Source organism: Lissotriton vulgaris, chromosome 1_2 (genome assembly GCF_964263255.1).
Source record: "Lissotriton vulgaris chromosome 1_2, aLisVul1.2, whole genome shotgun sequence".
NCBI lineage: Eukaryota > Metazoa > Chordata > Amphibia > Caudata > Salamandridae > Lissotriton > Lissotriton vulgaris.
Genome location: NC_141686.1, coordinates 118,503,636 through 118,520,424, shown reverse-complemented (window position 1 = coordinate 118,520,424; position 16,789 = coordinate 118,503,636). Strand labels below are relative to the sequence as shown.

At 50.3% G+C, this 16,789-nt stretch overlaps 1 protein-coding gene across 1 annotated transcript in view; it reads left to right on the top strand.

The window, feature by feature from the left end:
* The window catches only part of LOC147734664 (uncharacterized), a 5,992,067-nt gene that overhangs the window by 5,961,258 nt on the left and 14,020 nt on the right, over positions 1-16,789 (top strand). The window lies entirely within an intron of this gene.

Below are 16,789 nucleotides of genomic sequence, written 5' to 3'. Positions count from 1 at the left end.
CAGAAAAACATTCAGAGGTGTAAGATCAAGGTGCGTAATCATATTAAATGCATTACATTTCCTAGCACCACATCACATTGGGCAAAACTCACTTTAGGCAATTAACATCACATAGATAATCACATTGCGCCTAAATAAAATCGCATACCAGCCCCCATCTAATAAAGGGACTAAAGAGCCCTGTGTTCAGAATGTCAGGGCGCGATGCCAATGCAGCGCCAGTCAGGGGTGCACCACCGGCGCAAAACCTAAACGTTGCATGTGCCCACTACTTGCTGGGCACCTGGGACCAATCACAAGACCTAAACGGTGCAGCTGCCCACTAATTGCTGGGCAGCTGGGAATCAAAACTGCGACAGGGTCCTCACTGACCCTAGAACAGAACTGCGCCAACTGTTGGAGCCACACAGGCTCTGAAAACACTTGTGTCCACGTTGGAGCCACACAGGCTCTGACATAACACATGCCCCAAAAGTTGGAGCCACAAAGGCTCTGAAACTGTGCCGTTTTGTGCAGAACGTTGGAGTCACACAGGCTCTGAAACTGGTGGGGAGAAACACGGCGTGGGAACCTCGGGGATCCGACCACCTGACTGTGTCCCTCAAGAGCCTCTCAGGGCTCGCGAAACAATGGCACCTTGAGCCTCGCTGGGATCATAAATCAAATATGGGCAGGAGCCTCTTGGGGCTCGAAGAACAGAAAATGCCCCCAGAGCCCTTGTGGCTCTAAATCGACAAAGAATGCCCCTTTTCAACATAGGAGCCCCGCTCGGGGGCTTGAACACAAAGATATGCCCCCTGAGCCTTGACCGGCTCTTACGAATATGCCACTACGAGCCTCTCGGGGCTCGACAAACACTGTGGCGTCGTTGGAGTCCTTCTTGGACTCTTGGAACAGTGATGCCCCCGGAGCCTCAACAGGCTCTGCACACTGGAGGGGAGGGGCGGGCATCGGCCATGTGCCCCGACGCCCTCCTCCCCGATACTGCTCACCAGGGCCCCACATACCGATTTGGAGGACTCCTCGGGCTGCTCCTCTGCTGGCGGTGGGGGCGGCTCTCTCTCTCCTGGGCGGTGGAGCTCTCCTCCCTACGACGGAGCCCCGCCTGCACCTTCCGCCGCCTCGTCTGATACCCGCACTTCTCCTGGGTGAGTGCACCGGGGCGCAGAGTAGGCTCCTGCCGGCCCTGGTGACCAATGCAGCCGCGATTCTTCCATGGGAGGCGGGGTAGGCTCCCGCCCTCCTACTTACTACTTCCGGTTGTCCCGTAGGCCCGCTCCTGGCCTGCCTGACTTCCGGTCTGGGCACTGGGTGGCGGCAGGGGCAATCTCGGCAGCAGAAACTCGGGGTAAAGAGATGCCGGGTGGGCACCGGCCAAAGCGCTCCCCAGGGCTAGAGTCAAATACAGCACTTCTGAGCGCTAGGGGCAAAGATAAAGTGCTCCTCAGCGCTAGGGGGAAATAAAGCACTCCAAAGTGCTAGAAGGGCAATAAATCAGCGCTCCCAAGCGCTAATGGCCAGATACAGCGTTCCCCAGCACTATAATTACAATACAGCGCCTCCACCTACAAAAGGTCCTGGGGGGGCTGCAAAGAAAGGCCAAAAGGTCCCAGGACCAAGGCAGAGTCTTCCATCCATCCATCAGGTATCCAGGGGCTGGGCAGGGCTCAGGGAGGCAAGCCTTCCCCTGAGCCCAAGCAGCAGCACGCCCCTGGCAGGATTCAAGTCAGAAACATGAACACTTTGGAAGGGGACCCAGCCCCTTTTCATACAGAGAAATCCCCTGTCTAGCAGGTTGCAGGCAGTGTGAGAACCATCTAGAACTGGTTATAGGGAATTCCTTTCACTGGCCAGGCTAGGGACATCAGACGCACCCCAGGGGGTGAAGCCAGCATTGTGTGGGGAAAACCCAGCCTCATTCAGGACCCTCAAACCAGACGGTCAATCCACAAGCAGGCCCAGGCTCACTCCTCCCCTCATATCAGCATGCTAAACACTCCATTCACCACCGGGGCAGACCCTCCCAGACTCTTGGAGCCAGGCTCACCAGCCAGCCTCAGCCAATCACATGCCAGACACAAATTACACAAATATGCCAACTTCTAGAAGTGGCACTTCTACACTAGATACAATCATGCCGCATATACCATTGCGCAGCATTCAATCTCACGAGTTTGCACATACCAAACTCGACCCTGCACTCCCCACATATCAGGAACTACCATGGGCATACATATTCCCCATTCATTCCTATGGGAGGGCAGGTCACTCACCACACATACACAGAGAGCTCACGCACTTTACACTGTACCACAGTGAAAAAGTGCGCAGAGGCCTAAAATCACCACCACCAGGTTCCAGAAACAGGCTAGAAAAAGCAGAAAGTTTCGGGGTAAACCTGCCAAAAGGGCCAGGTCCAACACTGTAGCAATGAGTCCAAGGGTCGTAGCAGAAGCTCTCGAATTGCCTTGTATATCCATGTGACCAGGTGTCTGCCCACTCCCATATGTATGATAGTGTGTATTACTGGGTGTGTCAGAGGTTCACCCTCCCGTGCGTCCCAGAACGGGCGGCAACTTTTTATGAGCTGTCGGTGCAGGAGGAATTGGCCAGGTGGGAGATCATAGAGATCCATCAATAGGGCATAGGACATCAATTGGCCGTCGTCAAAGAGGGATGCCATGTCCGTGATGGAGTGGTCCGTCCAAACCTGGAGAGCGCGGGAGGTATAATTGCCTTCATTACGGGGAGGCCTACCGACGGAAGCAACGGTGAGTATGGTGGTTTCCCTTTAGACATGCGGTGAATCCTGAGCATACACCTGCGTGCCACCGTACCTGTAAAGGGTATGTGCGCAGGGGCTTTGTGCCTGGGAGCAATAGTCTGTGTATCACTGGAAGGGAGATCCAGCCGTGGTCTGTAAGTGTTTCCCCGACATGGCGTTCTGCTGTCCAGTACGACAGCCACTGGAGTTGTGCCTCCAGAAAGTATGCCTCAAAGGATGGGGCTCCGAGTCCCCGTTGGGTAATAGGAAGGTAAAGTGTGGATAGGGCCACCCTGTGTCTACCTCCTCACCAGATCAGTGTTGTGAGGAGCGTATTAAGTTCTGTAAAGAAGGACCGTGGTGGTATCACCGGGAGATTGGCAAAATCGTATAGGAGTCGTAGGACCATAATCATCTTTGCAAGCGTGATGCGACCTATGGGGGCTAGTGGCAGTGTTTTCCAGAAGCGTACCGATGTTCGTAGCCCTGCTAAGACCTTACGGTGGTTCCCTTCATATAGGTCTGTGGGGGTGTGAAATAGCTGCACCCCTAGGTACTGAGGTGCTAAGCATGGGCGAATTTTGCGAATCTGGCTTTCGCGAATTTGCGTATTTGCGAATTCGCAATCCGCAAAATCCGCGAATTCTCGCGAATTTGCGGATTTTTTTGTTTTTATAGTGTTCGCAAGGGTTTCTGCCAGTTCGCGAGGATTTTGTACCAGTTCGCGATTGCGAACTTACTTGTCGGCTCGCAACGGTCTCGACTATGTTGGTTCTACGTCTGGTTCATCATCACAGGTTCACAGCACCCTCTGTTTCAACACTGTCACCCTCTGTTTCACCCATGCCACCCTCTGGTACATCAATGCCACCCTCTGGTTCATCATCACTGTAGATTATGGGGGGGAAAAGCAAGCACACCTGCCCTGCTTCAACTGACATGAATTAATTTGGGGTTGATTTATTAATGTGTCACTGTTTTAAAATTCCAGTCTGGCACCTGCTTCCTTATCTGTAATTTGCTTTCTGTTGCAGTGCAATTTTTTTTTCCAGGACCTTTGTGGCCTACTTGTAGCTATTCTATGATCCGGCTGTGAGGGTCAGAGCAGGGCCATACAATTGTTGCAACTAGCAACTGAACACTGGAGGGGTCCCAGTCAGGAAGCACTACAGGGAATGGTTACTAATGATGAATTTGAACTTTTGCACCTGCTGAGTGCTTTCAGCTTAGCAAAACTCGTTTTTCTGCAGAACAGCAAATGTAATGCCCCAAACAAACTTACTTGTGAAAGTTTATTTCTAATCCAAAAGTGATCCAAAGAAAGTCAAAAGGCCTCAAATCCAAAAAAGGGCAGGCAAATGTCAACCTGAGGAGTTATTCTGATAAAAATCATCATTTTCAGAAGGTCTATGCTGCTTGCTAGTGGATTTCTTGTGCAGAATTGCAAATTTTGTAATTTCGCGAGTGCGAAATTGTTGCTGCCCGCCGCACCTACATGTTCGCAATTGCGAACTTACACCGCACGCCGCAAAATTGTATCACCAAGAAAAAAAAATCTGCTGCGTGCGAATTTGCGGATTTTTGGTAAATTCGCGAGCGTTCGCGGATCGCGAATTTACCCAAAATCCGCAAAATCCGTGAGCGGAACGGATTTTCCGCCCATGCTTACTACTGTACACCATGTGAGCGTGTGGGGACCCATTAGTAGGTTATGTGGCGCTAGGTGTGGGCTTAAAGGGAAGATTGTGGATTTAGACCAGTTAACTTTAAGACCGGAAGCCTCCCCGAAATTCTGTAGTGTCGATCGAATCGTAGATAAGTCACCTGTGACGTCTCTGACGTATATCAAGAGATCATCTGCGTACAGTGACAGTGTGATGTCCGCTATTGGTATGCCCATGTCTGCCCCTCCTGACGTAGTTTAATTGCAAGTGGTTCGACTGCTAGGGCGAACAGGAGGGGGGACAGGGGACATCCTTGTCTGGTCCCCCAGTTGACCTGAAACTGTGTCGATATGTATTTGCCTATCCGTACCCGAGATGTGAGGCCCTGGTAGAGGAGTTTGGTGTATTTCAATATTAAACAACTACTATATCTGCTCAAGAAGGAAACTGACCAAAGACTCCATGCGAGCACCCTGGTGAGGTACCACCGTGCTCAACGTATTCCTAGAGGCCTACGAGTCCCACTAAAACCATGACTCTGTAAAAACAACACCCGCTTTGTTGAACGGTGGTTTGCAATCCTCAATAAATGCTCCCTTGATCTTATTTTATTGATTGTGGAGGAATTATCCAAAACCCTCGAGGAATTAACTGAAGAGATAAACAACACCAAAAAGGACCTATTGGAAATGATGGAAACAACTGATTACACTAAAATGTTAGATGACCTGTGTAGGAGAGTAGGGTCTGCAATCCTATGATCACCCAGATTTTTTGCTTTTGTTTCACTGGTTTACGACTTTCTCTGGCTGTGGGCCTGCCAATCAGACCCACAGCCTGGCTGTTCTCTTTCTAAATTACGCCACGTACCCTAGGTGCATTTACCAATTGGTACTGGGCCACCTTATCAGACCCTGTAACTCAGGGCATAGGTGTACCCAGGGCTGCCAGGGGCTGCAGCATGTATTATGCCACCCCTGGCTGGCCTCTTAAATTTGACACAACTGGCTGCATGACAGCTGGGGCAAAGTTGTGTAAACACGCTTTGCTGTAGGTGTAGTATACCTATACCTAACCCTAAAATGGACACACAGATTCCTATCAGTCACTCCTATGGCAGGCCTTGACAATCCTGAAGGCAGAGTGCTTGGAATCGTGTGAGATGGTGCTCTGGCATGAGCTGAGCCTGTCTGCAGCTTGCGGAACCAAGTCCTAATAGCTGTTCCATGATATCGCATACCATATACTCTTAAGTGCATTATAATCCTCCCGGTTAAATGCTAACTTTGGTATTGCTTTATCAAAACATGTCGAGTAAGGTGTCATACTAATTGGAATACTAACCCCTCGCCAATTCTGGCGACGGGGTTAGCATTCCACCCTTCTAGAGGGACACAACATGTATGTAACTGTGAACCCCGGTTAAAGTTAACTGAAGCCTCAGCTCCACAAAATGGATGCTGCCACCACAGACACGAGTCTGACCCCCTGCAGCTGGGAGTCCTTCCAGCGAGGGGAGCCTGGACAAAGGGTTTCCTGTCAGGGGCGGTGCTAGCACCGTCCCAGACATGGTTTTGTGTATCCTGGGTAGGCAGGGCTTTACAGGAAGGTGACTGCTGAGTGGCACCCCGGTGCTCACTACGCATAGGCCGGTCTGAACCAGTTCCAGGGGCACACCAGCCCCTGGCCTGGGGAAGTCCGGCATGGCAGAGGGGTGTAACCACCCCCCACCTAGTCCCACCCATAGGCAGGACCTAGTCACCGGGTCAGCCCCCTTTTTTAGTATAAAGATGGGAGCGGGCCCCCTGTTCAAATTAGATCATCTTTGGAATCAAGACACGACTTTCTGCGAAAGGACTTCACGATTTCTTCATCAAGATTCTCCCTTGTGGCTAAGGAGTAGTCACCCTGCATCCGCAGGCACCATCCTAAAGAACACTGCGGTCTGCTGCAAGTCCTTCATCACGAATCCGACGACCCAGCTCGACGAGACCCGGCTTCCCTGGCACCTCTGACCTCTACTCACCTCTACAGCTAAGCTGAGAACCGTGAGTGCGACAAGACCTCGAGGGACCGACGATCGCCAAGACTGCACGACATCTTTACTGCAAGCCCACCGTGTCCTCCACGGGTGAGTGCTTTGGGGTCCGAGAAGCCCCGACCCTGCACAGCTCCAGCACCCAAGATCAGCCTCCCTGCATCTCCACGATCTGCGTGGGGCCCTTCTGCTGTTTGCTGTGCACCGCGTTGTTTGGCTACTAGCCGGCTGGCTTGTGGCCTTCTGAACGACGCCCGACGACATCACTGCTGCTGGTCTGGTTGCTCCAGACTGGCCCTTGCTTCCTTCTTGAAGAGAGGCACCCCGGACCCTCCTGGTCCACTCCAGACGCCATTTTAGGTCCACCGCGTGGGCTTGAATTTGCCAAGGCTTTGTTGCCCAATCCTGGGTCCAGCGACGCCGACAGCTTCTATCTTCGTGGGACAGCTCGATCCTCCTTCCTGGTCGCCGACAACGCCTCCTGGTCCGTGAGATCTCCGAGCCCAGCGTCACCCACACGCCTTGTCGAGGTGGCTACCATCCGGTGCCCTCCTGGTGCCCACTGACTACTGGCTAGTAGTCTCGAACTTGGTCCCCTCTGCTTTCAGGTGTCATCTTCCATCGATCCAGGCTTGGATCCACCGAACTTTCTTCACTGGTCGCCTGCCAGCAACTTCTTCCTTCCAGGCTCCTGGTCCGACAACGAGGATTCCCGACGTCTTTTGAGTCCTATGCAGCTGCAGCCCCTGGGCTAGGTAACTTCGGCATTTCGGTGCCCCAGCATAGCCTCACTATCCAAGGGTCAGAATCTACTTTCGTTTTCTCCCTACCAGGTCGGGTTCGCCCGAGAACACTAACTTTGCAATTCCTAGCTACCATAGACTTTGTCCCGCATCTCGCGTGAGCGTGCACACACTGCACCCGAGTCCCCTGGGTCTCCTAGAAGTAATCTAACGATTCTATAGTCAAGTCCTAGCGATTCCAAAGCCTATTAGTACTGTACTTACCTGCTAGTAATTTCGCATTCCACTTTTCTAGTATATGGTTTTCCGTGCCCCTCGGGCATTTGTATAAACTGTGCTAACTTAAGTATTTTTGTAAGAGTTTTGGTTTGTGCTTAGTACCCTGTCCTCATAAAGAGTACAGGGCTGTTGTGATCTTTAATAAATAACTGTTTATTTTCATAACACTTGTGTGGTGTCCTTTCACTTGGTGTTCAAGGGGTATATGTGGTATAACAGCTGGCTTAACACGCCCTCTCGAGTCTTTAGCCTTAGACTGCTCGTATCCATGCTACTAGGATAGCTGGTCTATAAGGTTGACTTACAACCAATCATCAATAAGGGTTGCTGGACTGATACATAGTGTTCACTAGAATAGTGAGCACTGCATATCAGGCCACCTTCTCACATTGGTGAGCAGCGGTTGGGATTTGAGCTTGCTGTTGTTTTACCACACGTATCCTAAGAATATCTTGTTGAAAGATCACATAAGTACTGTTAGTACATATAACCAAGCTTAGACTACTCTGAGTTCTACTGAACCAACTGTTGCAGCTCCTCAAGGCCTAGCACACCTTGGCTGCAACTCTTAGCAAGGGATCAGTAGGTAAACACATAGTGTAGGTAGGTGCATCACTTACACCACACTAGAAACAGTATGTCAGACAAAGGAGGAAACTCTGAGTCTCCCCTTGTGTCAGTGGACCCTCCACAGGTCCTTCCTTCCAGATATACTGTGCTTAGCTTCCATGAGTTACGACAGGTGTGTACCTCTAGGAAGATTAAGCAGGGGTCTAACCCCACAACTTCCTTTCTGATTGGTCTCTTAGAGACTTATGATGCCAGAAAAGCTGAGAAACTTCTTAGCTCTTCTAATCCAGATGGAGGTATGCCTCCCCTTGAGGGAACCAGAGGTGACCCTGACCTCATCCACCTCTCAACTGAGAATGAAGATGTAGAGGAGGATGAGAATGAGGATCCCTCTGGAGATGAGGCAGACAAGGGACAGGTAGAAGTCAGTAGACTAACCAGGTCCAACTTAAGCAAACATGACAGTGGTACTGGGGGACCCCTGGGGCCACTATCAGGTCAGCTTAACATTGGGAATGGACGAGCCAGATCTCTGTCAAGAGGCTCTGGCAGATCCCTTCAAACCAATGGCTCTCACAACTCTTCTCAAAGAGGGATGACATCCCCTCAGAGGAGAGTATATGAAGCTAAAGAAAGGGCAGCCAATCTGAGGATTGAAAGGGAAGAACTTGCCCTGGCCAAAGAAAGGCTTGCCTTTGCTAGAGAGCAACAGTTAAGTGGGGTAGTCCCCACTGGTGGCAGCATTGTACCTAGCAATAGGGAAAAGAGTTTTGATACAAAACACCTTGGGAAGATAGTGCCCCCCTTTAAACAAGGGGATGGCATCCACAAATGGATTACTGCTTTGGAGAGGGCCTGCACTGTGCAAGGTGTTCCCCAGAGTCAGTGGGCAGCTATCTTGTGGCTCTCCTTTGAAGGCAAAGGAAGAGACAAGCTCCTCACCACAAGGGTAGAGGATGCTAACAATTACCAAGTCTTGAAGAATACACCGGTTGAAGGGTTTGGCCTAACCACTGAGCAGTACAGGGTGCTGTTCAGGGATACCCAGAAAACTCAGTCTCAAGATTGGTCTGACTTTGTAGATTGTGCCACTAAGGCTTTTGAGGGCTGGTTGCTGGGCAGTAAGGTTACTGATTATAAAGGATTGTATAATTTGATGATGAGAGAACAAATTTTAAACAATTGTCAGAACCAGTTGTTGCATCAGCATCTTGTTGACTCAGATCTGACCTCTCCCCAAGAATTGGGAAAGAAGGCAGACAGATGGGTTAGAACAAGAGTTAAACAGAACCAGGGCCAGAATCAAGGTGGTCAGAAGAAAGCAGACCAGAAGGGTAAAGATTCTAAGGGGGAACAAAATGACCAGAAGTCTTCGACAGGTCCCCAACAACCCAAAGAGGGTGGGGGTCAGGCTCCCCAAAAGAAGAAAGAAGGCCAATCTAAAAGGTGGTGCCAATACTGCAAAAGTAAAACTCACTGGTTTAGTGAGTGCACCAAGAAAGGAGGAGGGCAGACTCCTGCCACTGCAGCCCCTAAGGCACCTGTGCCCCCTAGTACAGCCAGCAGTGGTAGTGCACCTCCCAAGGGTTTAGTAGGGTTAACCCTGGGTTCTGAGGGGTGTGACAACTTAGTTGGTACACTCACTCAGGCTGTCCTTGTCAGTACAGGGGATATGGATATGTCCCCTGACATAAGTCCCAATACTTTGGGCAAATACAGACAGACACCTTTCATAAATGGAAAAATGTCTCAGGCCTATAGGGACACTTGTGCCAGTGTCACAATGGTGACACCTAACTTTGTGGACCCTGGACAGATCATGCCAGGTACAGAATTCCTGGTGACCAATGCAAGCAATGTCACTACCAATCACAGTATGGCAATTGTAGCTTTCTCCTGGGGAGGGGTAACTGGCCAAAAGAAGGTTGTAGTTAGTTCAGACCTCCCAGTGGATTGTTTGTTGGGCAATGATTTGGAGTCATCACAATGGTCAGAAGTGGAGCAGAGGACTCACATGGAAATGTTAGGCTTGCCAGCACATGTGTTTGCTGTGACCAGGTCACAGGTCAGGAAATGCCCCACTGAACAGGTGCTGGATCCTGGAACAATGGACCAGACACCTTCCAAGAAAAAGAGCAGCAGGGTTAAGGCTGTGCCTTCCCCCTTGCCCCAGGTTGAGGATCAAGTCTCAGAGGAGGCTGACCTACAGGAATTGAGGGAAACTGAGCCCAGAGAGTTTGAACTTGATCAAGTTGAATTCTTGGGTTCAGGGGGACCCTCAAGGGAAGACCTGGGGAAGGACCAGTTAAGCTGCCCTTCTCTTGAACCCCTCAGACAGCAGGCTGCTGCTGAGGCTGCTGGGAACGCCACAGGTACCCACAAGGTATACTGGGAAGATGGACTCCTGTACACTGAGTCAAGAGACCCCAAGCCTGGCATGACCAGGAGGCTGGTTGTACCCTTGTCTCAGAGAGGTTTCCTACTTACCTTGGCCCATGAGATTCCCTTAGCAGGTCACTTAGGCCAGACAAAGACTTGGGACAGACTTGTCTCACACTTTCACTGGCCTCACATGAATGAGGATACCAAGGAGTTTTGTCGCTCCTGTGTCACTTGCCAAGCCAGTGGTAAGTCAGGTGGCACAACAAAGGCCCCCCTTATACCAATGCCTGTGGTGGGGGTGCCCTTTGAAAGAGTGGGGATTGACATTGTTGGTCCAATGGAACCCCAGACAGCATCAGGGCACAAGTTTATACTGGTGGTAGTGGATCATGCCACCAGGTATCCTGAAGCTATTCCACTTAGGACCACCACAGCACCTGTGGTGGCAAGAGCCCTAGTTGGAGTGTTCTCCAGAGTGGGCTTCCCTAAGGAGGTTGTCTCTGACAGAGGTGCAAACTTCATGTCAAGCTACTTAACTGCTATGTGGAAGGAATGTGGTGTCAATTACAAATTCACTACACCCTATCATCCACAATGCAATGGGCTTGTTGAAAGGTTCAACAGGACCCTAAAAGGGATGATTCATGGACTACCTGAAAAGCTCAGGCGTAGATGGGATGTCCTGATTCCCTGCCTTCTGTTTGCTTACAGAGAGGTCCCACAAAAGGGGGTTGGCTACAGCCCTTTTGAACTTTTGTATGGGCATCCTGTGAGAGGCCCCCTGTGTTTGGTGAAGGAAGGATGGGAGAGACCTCTCAAAAAGCCTGCAACCAGCATAGTGGACTATGTACTTGGTCTCCGCTCCAGGATGGCTGAGTATATGGAGAAGGCATCAGAAAACCTTAAGGCCAGTCAAGAACTTCAAAAAGCTTGGCATGACCAAAAGGCTGTCCTGACTGTTTATCAGCCTGGACAGAAGGTGTGGGTGTTGGAGCCAGTGGCCCCAGCAGCACTCAAAGACAAATGGTCTGGGCCCCACACAATTCTTGAGCAAAAGGGAGAGGTCACCTACCTGGTGGACCTTGGAACTCCCAGGAGCCCCCACAGGGTGCTCCATGTCAACAGGCTCAAAGCATATGTCGACAGGAAGGACATGAGTTTGCTCATGGCCATAGATGAGGGACAGGAGGAAGAGAGTGACCCTCTCCCAGACCTGCTCACTCAGAATCCTGATGATGGGTCAGTAGATGGTGTTGTCTTTTGTGGCAGCCTCTCTGAGCATCAACAGAAAGACTGTAAACAGGTTCTTCAGTCTTTCAGACATATGTTTTCTCTGACACCCAGTCAGACCAATTGGTGTACCCATGAGGTTGACACTGGTGACAGTCTGCCAGTTAAGAGTAAAATCCACAGGCAGCCTGATCATGTTAGAGACTGCATAAAAACTGAAGTGCAGAAAATGTTGGAGTTGGGAGTCATTGAACCCTCAGATAGCCCTTGGGCTAGTCCAGTAGTTCTAGTGCCAAAGCCTCACACCCAGGGTGGTAAGAGAGAGATGAGGTTTTGCGTAGACTACAGGGGTCTCAATGCAGTCACTAAGACTGATGCCCACCCAATACCAAGGGCAGATGAGCTGATAGATAGATTGGCTTCTGCCAACTACTTAAGCACATTTGACTTAACAGCTGGGTATTGGCAAATCAGGTTAGCTGAGGATGCCAAGCCCAAGACAGCATTTTCAACCCCTGGTGAGCATTATCAATTTGTGGTAATGCCCTTTGGTCTGAAAAATGCACCTGCCACCTTCCAAAGGTTGGTGAATCAAGTCCTTACTGGGCTGGATGACTTCTGTGCAGCATATCTAGATGATATTGCTGTCTTTAGCTCCACCTGGGAGGATCACCTGGTCCACCTGAGGAAAGTGTTAGAGGCTCTGCAAGCAGCAGGCCTCACTATCAAGGCCACCAAGTGCCAGATAGGGCAGACACAGGTTGTATACCTGGGCCACCTTGTAGGTGGAGGCCAGGTTCAGCCACTGGAGAGCAAGATACAGTCAATCAGGGACTGGGCTCCTCCAACCACCCAGACTCAGGTTCGAGCTTTCTTGGGCCTGACTGGTTACTATAGGAAGTTTGTCAGGAACTATGGTTCAATTGTGACACCATTAAATGAACTGACAAGTAAGAAAATGCCAAAAAAGGTTCAGTGGACAGCAGGCTGTCAAAAAGCATTCGATGACCTAAAGCAGGCCATGTGCACAGCACCTATCCTTAAGAGTCCAGACTACTCCAAACCATTCATTGTCCAAACAGATGCTTCTGAGTTGGGTGTGGGAGCTGTTCTTTCTCAACTGAATTTTGATGGTCAAGACCAGCCCATTGCTTTTATAAGCAGAAGGCTGACCCCCAGAGAGAAGAATTGGTCAGCTATTGAGAGGGAGGCCTTTGCTGTGGTTTGGGCCCTGAAGAAGCTGAGGCCATACTTGTTTGGCACTCACTTCAAGATTCAGACCGACCATAAGCCCCTCTTGTGGCTAAATCAGATGAAGGGTGAAAACCCCAAACTGCTTAGGTGGTCCATTTCCCTACAGGGGATGGACTTTACAGTGGAACATAGACCTGGTACTGATCATGGCAATGCCGATGGGCTCTCCAGATATTTCCACTTAGAACAAGAAGACTCACCTGGTCAAGGTTAGCTTATTGTCCCAAAGTTTGGGGCGGGGGGGTCATGTAGGAGAGTAGGGTCTGCAATCCTATGATCACCCAGATTTTTTGCTTTTGTTTCACTGGTTTACGACTTTCTCTGGCTGTGGGCCTGCCAATCAGACCCACAGCCTGGCTGTTCTCTTTCTAAATTACGCCACGTACCCTAGGTGCATTTACCAATTGGTACTGGGCCACCTTATCAGACCCTGTAACTCAGGGCATAGGTGTACCCAGGGCTGCCAGGGGCTGCAGCATGTATTATGCCACCCCTGGCTGGCCTCTTAAATTTGACACAACTGGCTGCATGACAGCTGGGGCAAAGTCGTGTAAACACGCTTTGCTGTAGGTGTAGTATACCTATACCTAACCCTAAAATGGACACACAGATTCCTATCAGTCACTCCTATGGCAGGCCTTGACAATCCTGAAGGCAGAGTGCTTGGAATCGTGTGAGATCGTGCTCTGGCATGAGCTGAGCCTGTCTGCAGCTTGCGGAACCAAGTCCTAATAGCTGTTCCATGATATCGCATACCATATACTCTTAAGTGCATTATAATCCTCCCGGTTAAATGCTAACTTTGGTATTGCTTTATCAAAACATGTCGAGTAAGGTGTCATACGAATTGGAATACTAACCCCTCGCCAATTCTGGCGACGGGGTTAGCATTCCACCCTTCTAGAGGGACACGACATGTATGTAACTGTGAACCCCGGTTAAAGTTAACTGAAGCCTCAGCTCCACAAAATGGATGCTGCCACCACAGACACGAGTCTGACCCCCTGCAGCTGGGAGTCCTTCCAGCGAGGGGAGCCTGGACAAAGGGTTTCCTGTCAGGGGCGGTGCTAGCACCGTCCCAGACATGGTTTTGTGTATCCTGGGTAGGCAGGGCTTTACAGGAAGGTGACTGCTGAGTGGCACCCCGGTGCTCACTACGCATAGGCCGGTCTGAACCAGTTCCAGGGGCACACCAGCCCCTGGCCTGGGGAAGTCCGGCATGGCAGAGGGGTGTAACCACCCCCCACCTAGTCCCACCCATAGGCAGGACCTAGTCACCGGGTCAGCCCCCTTTTTTAGTATAAAGATGGGAGCGGGCCCCCTGTTCAAATTAGATCATCTTTGGAATCAAGACACGACTTTCTGCGAAAGGACTTCACGATTTCTTCATCAAGATTCTCCCTTGTGGCTAAGGAGTAGTCACCCTGCATCCGCAGGCACCATCCTAAAGAACACTGCGGTCTGCTGCAAGTCCTTCATCACGAATCCGACGACCCAGCTCGACGAGACCCGGCTTCCCTGGCACCTCTGACCTCTACTCACCTCTACAGCTAAGCTGAGAACCGTGAGTGCGACAAGACCTCGAGGGACCGACGATCGCCAAGACTGCACGACATCTTTACTGCAAGCCCACCGTGTCCTCCACGGGTGAGTGCTTTGGGGTCCGAGAAGCCCCGACCCTGCACAGCTCCAGCACCCAAGATCAGCCTCCCTGCATCTCCACGATCTGCGTGGGGCCCTTCTGCTGTTTGCTGTGCACCGCGTTGTTTGGCTACTAGCCGGCTGGCTTGTGGCCTTCTGAACGACGCCCGACGACATCACTGCTGCTGGTCTGGTTGCTCCAGACTGGCCCTTGCTTCCTTCTTGAAGAGAGGCACCCCGGACCCTCCTGGTCCACTCCAGACGCCATTTTAGGTCCACCGCGTGGGCTTGAATTTGCCAAGGCTTTGTTGCCCAATCCTGGGTCCAGCGACGCCGACAGCTTCTATCTTCGTGGGACAGCTCGATCCTCCTTCCTGGTCGCCGACAACGCCTCCTGGTCCGTGAGATCTCCGAGCCCAGCGTCACCCACACGCCTTGTCGAGGTGGCTACCATCCGGTGCCCTCCTGGTGCCCACTGACTACTGGCTAGTAGTCTCGAACTTGGTCCCCTCTGCTTTCAGGTGTCATCTTCCATCGATCCAGGCTTGGATCCACCGAACTTTCTTCACTGGTCGCCTGCCAGCAACTTCTTCCTTCCAGGCTCCTGGTCCGTCAACGAGGATTCCCGACGTCTTTTGAGTCCTATGCAGCTGTAGCCCCTGGGCTAGGTAACTTCGGCATTTCGGTGCCCCAGCATAGCCTCACTATCTAAGGGTCAGAATCTACTTTCGTTTTCTCCCTACCAGGTCGGGTTCGCCCGAGAACACTAACTTTGCAATTCCTAGCTACCATAGACTTTGTCCCGCATCTCGCGTGAGCGTGCACACACTGCACCCGAGTCCCCTGGGTCTCCTAGAAGTAATCTAACGATTCTATAGTCAAGTCCTAGCGATTCCAAAGCCTATTAGTACTGTACTTACCTGCTAGTAATTTCGCATTCCACTTTTCTAGTATATGGTTTTCCGTGCCCCTCGGGCATTTGTATAAACTGTGCTAACTTAAGTATTTTTGTAAGAGTTTTGGTTTGTGCTTAGTACCCTGTCCTCATAAAGAGTACAGGGCTGTTGTGATCTTTAATAAATAACTGTTTATTTTCATAACACTTGTGTGGTGTCCTTTCACTTGGTGTTCAAGGGGTATATGTGGTATAACAGCTGGCTTAACACGCCCTCTCGAGTCTTTAGCCTTAGACTGCTCGTATCCATGCTACTAGGATAGCTGGTCTATAAGGTTGACTTACAACCAATCATCAATAAGGGTTGCTGGACTGATACATAGTGTTCACTAGAATAGCGAGCACTGCATATCAGGCCACCTTCTAACAACCTGAATACCCAACTAGATAAATACACTCAAGACATTCAGGAAAGAAAGATACGTACATACAAAAGGGATACAATAGATTATAAGCTTGGCGAGGTGTACACCTGGGCAGTGGGGTATGCCCGCCGCCGCCAACCTAAAGCTTATAACTCCTTTTCGGCCACGGAAACTTCTTCATCCGACAGTGATGCACAACCAAGGAAACAACCAACAAAATCAACAACCATACCGGAAGGTATCACCACCCCTGAATCTGCGGTCCCTTTTTTAGAGGGAGGCCAAGGAACACAGGAAGAACCTGCGGGGGAAAAACACTTGAAAAAACAAAAGAACCAGAGAAGAAGAAAGGCAAGAGGAAATAACATACTTTAACAACCTAGTGATTAATATCTCCTCACAAACATTTAACAAACTTGAAATAAAGATTCTCCAAAAGGGACAATCTTTTGTACCCACAACCAACTCTAACACCCTTGAGTTAGAAATCAGCTTTTTCAAATTGATGAGAAACATCCGACTCCGTCATTTTTTTTGAAAACATCACCACAGTTGAATTTCAACCAGATAGCACTCTTTTGGACTTACGTCCCCGGAGTACTTCTATGGCTCCCATCAGCCATAAATTAATAGATACCTTCGAGAACCTGGTGAAACAAGACATAGCAACCCTACAGTTTCAGATGAAATTGAAGCACAGTAACTTGACTGTTAAAGAAAGAGCTCTTTTGACGAAGATAGCTGAAAACAAAGATATAGTCTGCCAAAATGCGGACAAAGGCGTCGCCCTGGTCATAATGGACAGTGAATTCTATAACCAACAAGTACATCTTCACGTCACGTATACCACGACATATGCACCACTTGACAGGAACCCCACAGAAGAATTCAAACAAACATTGGA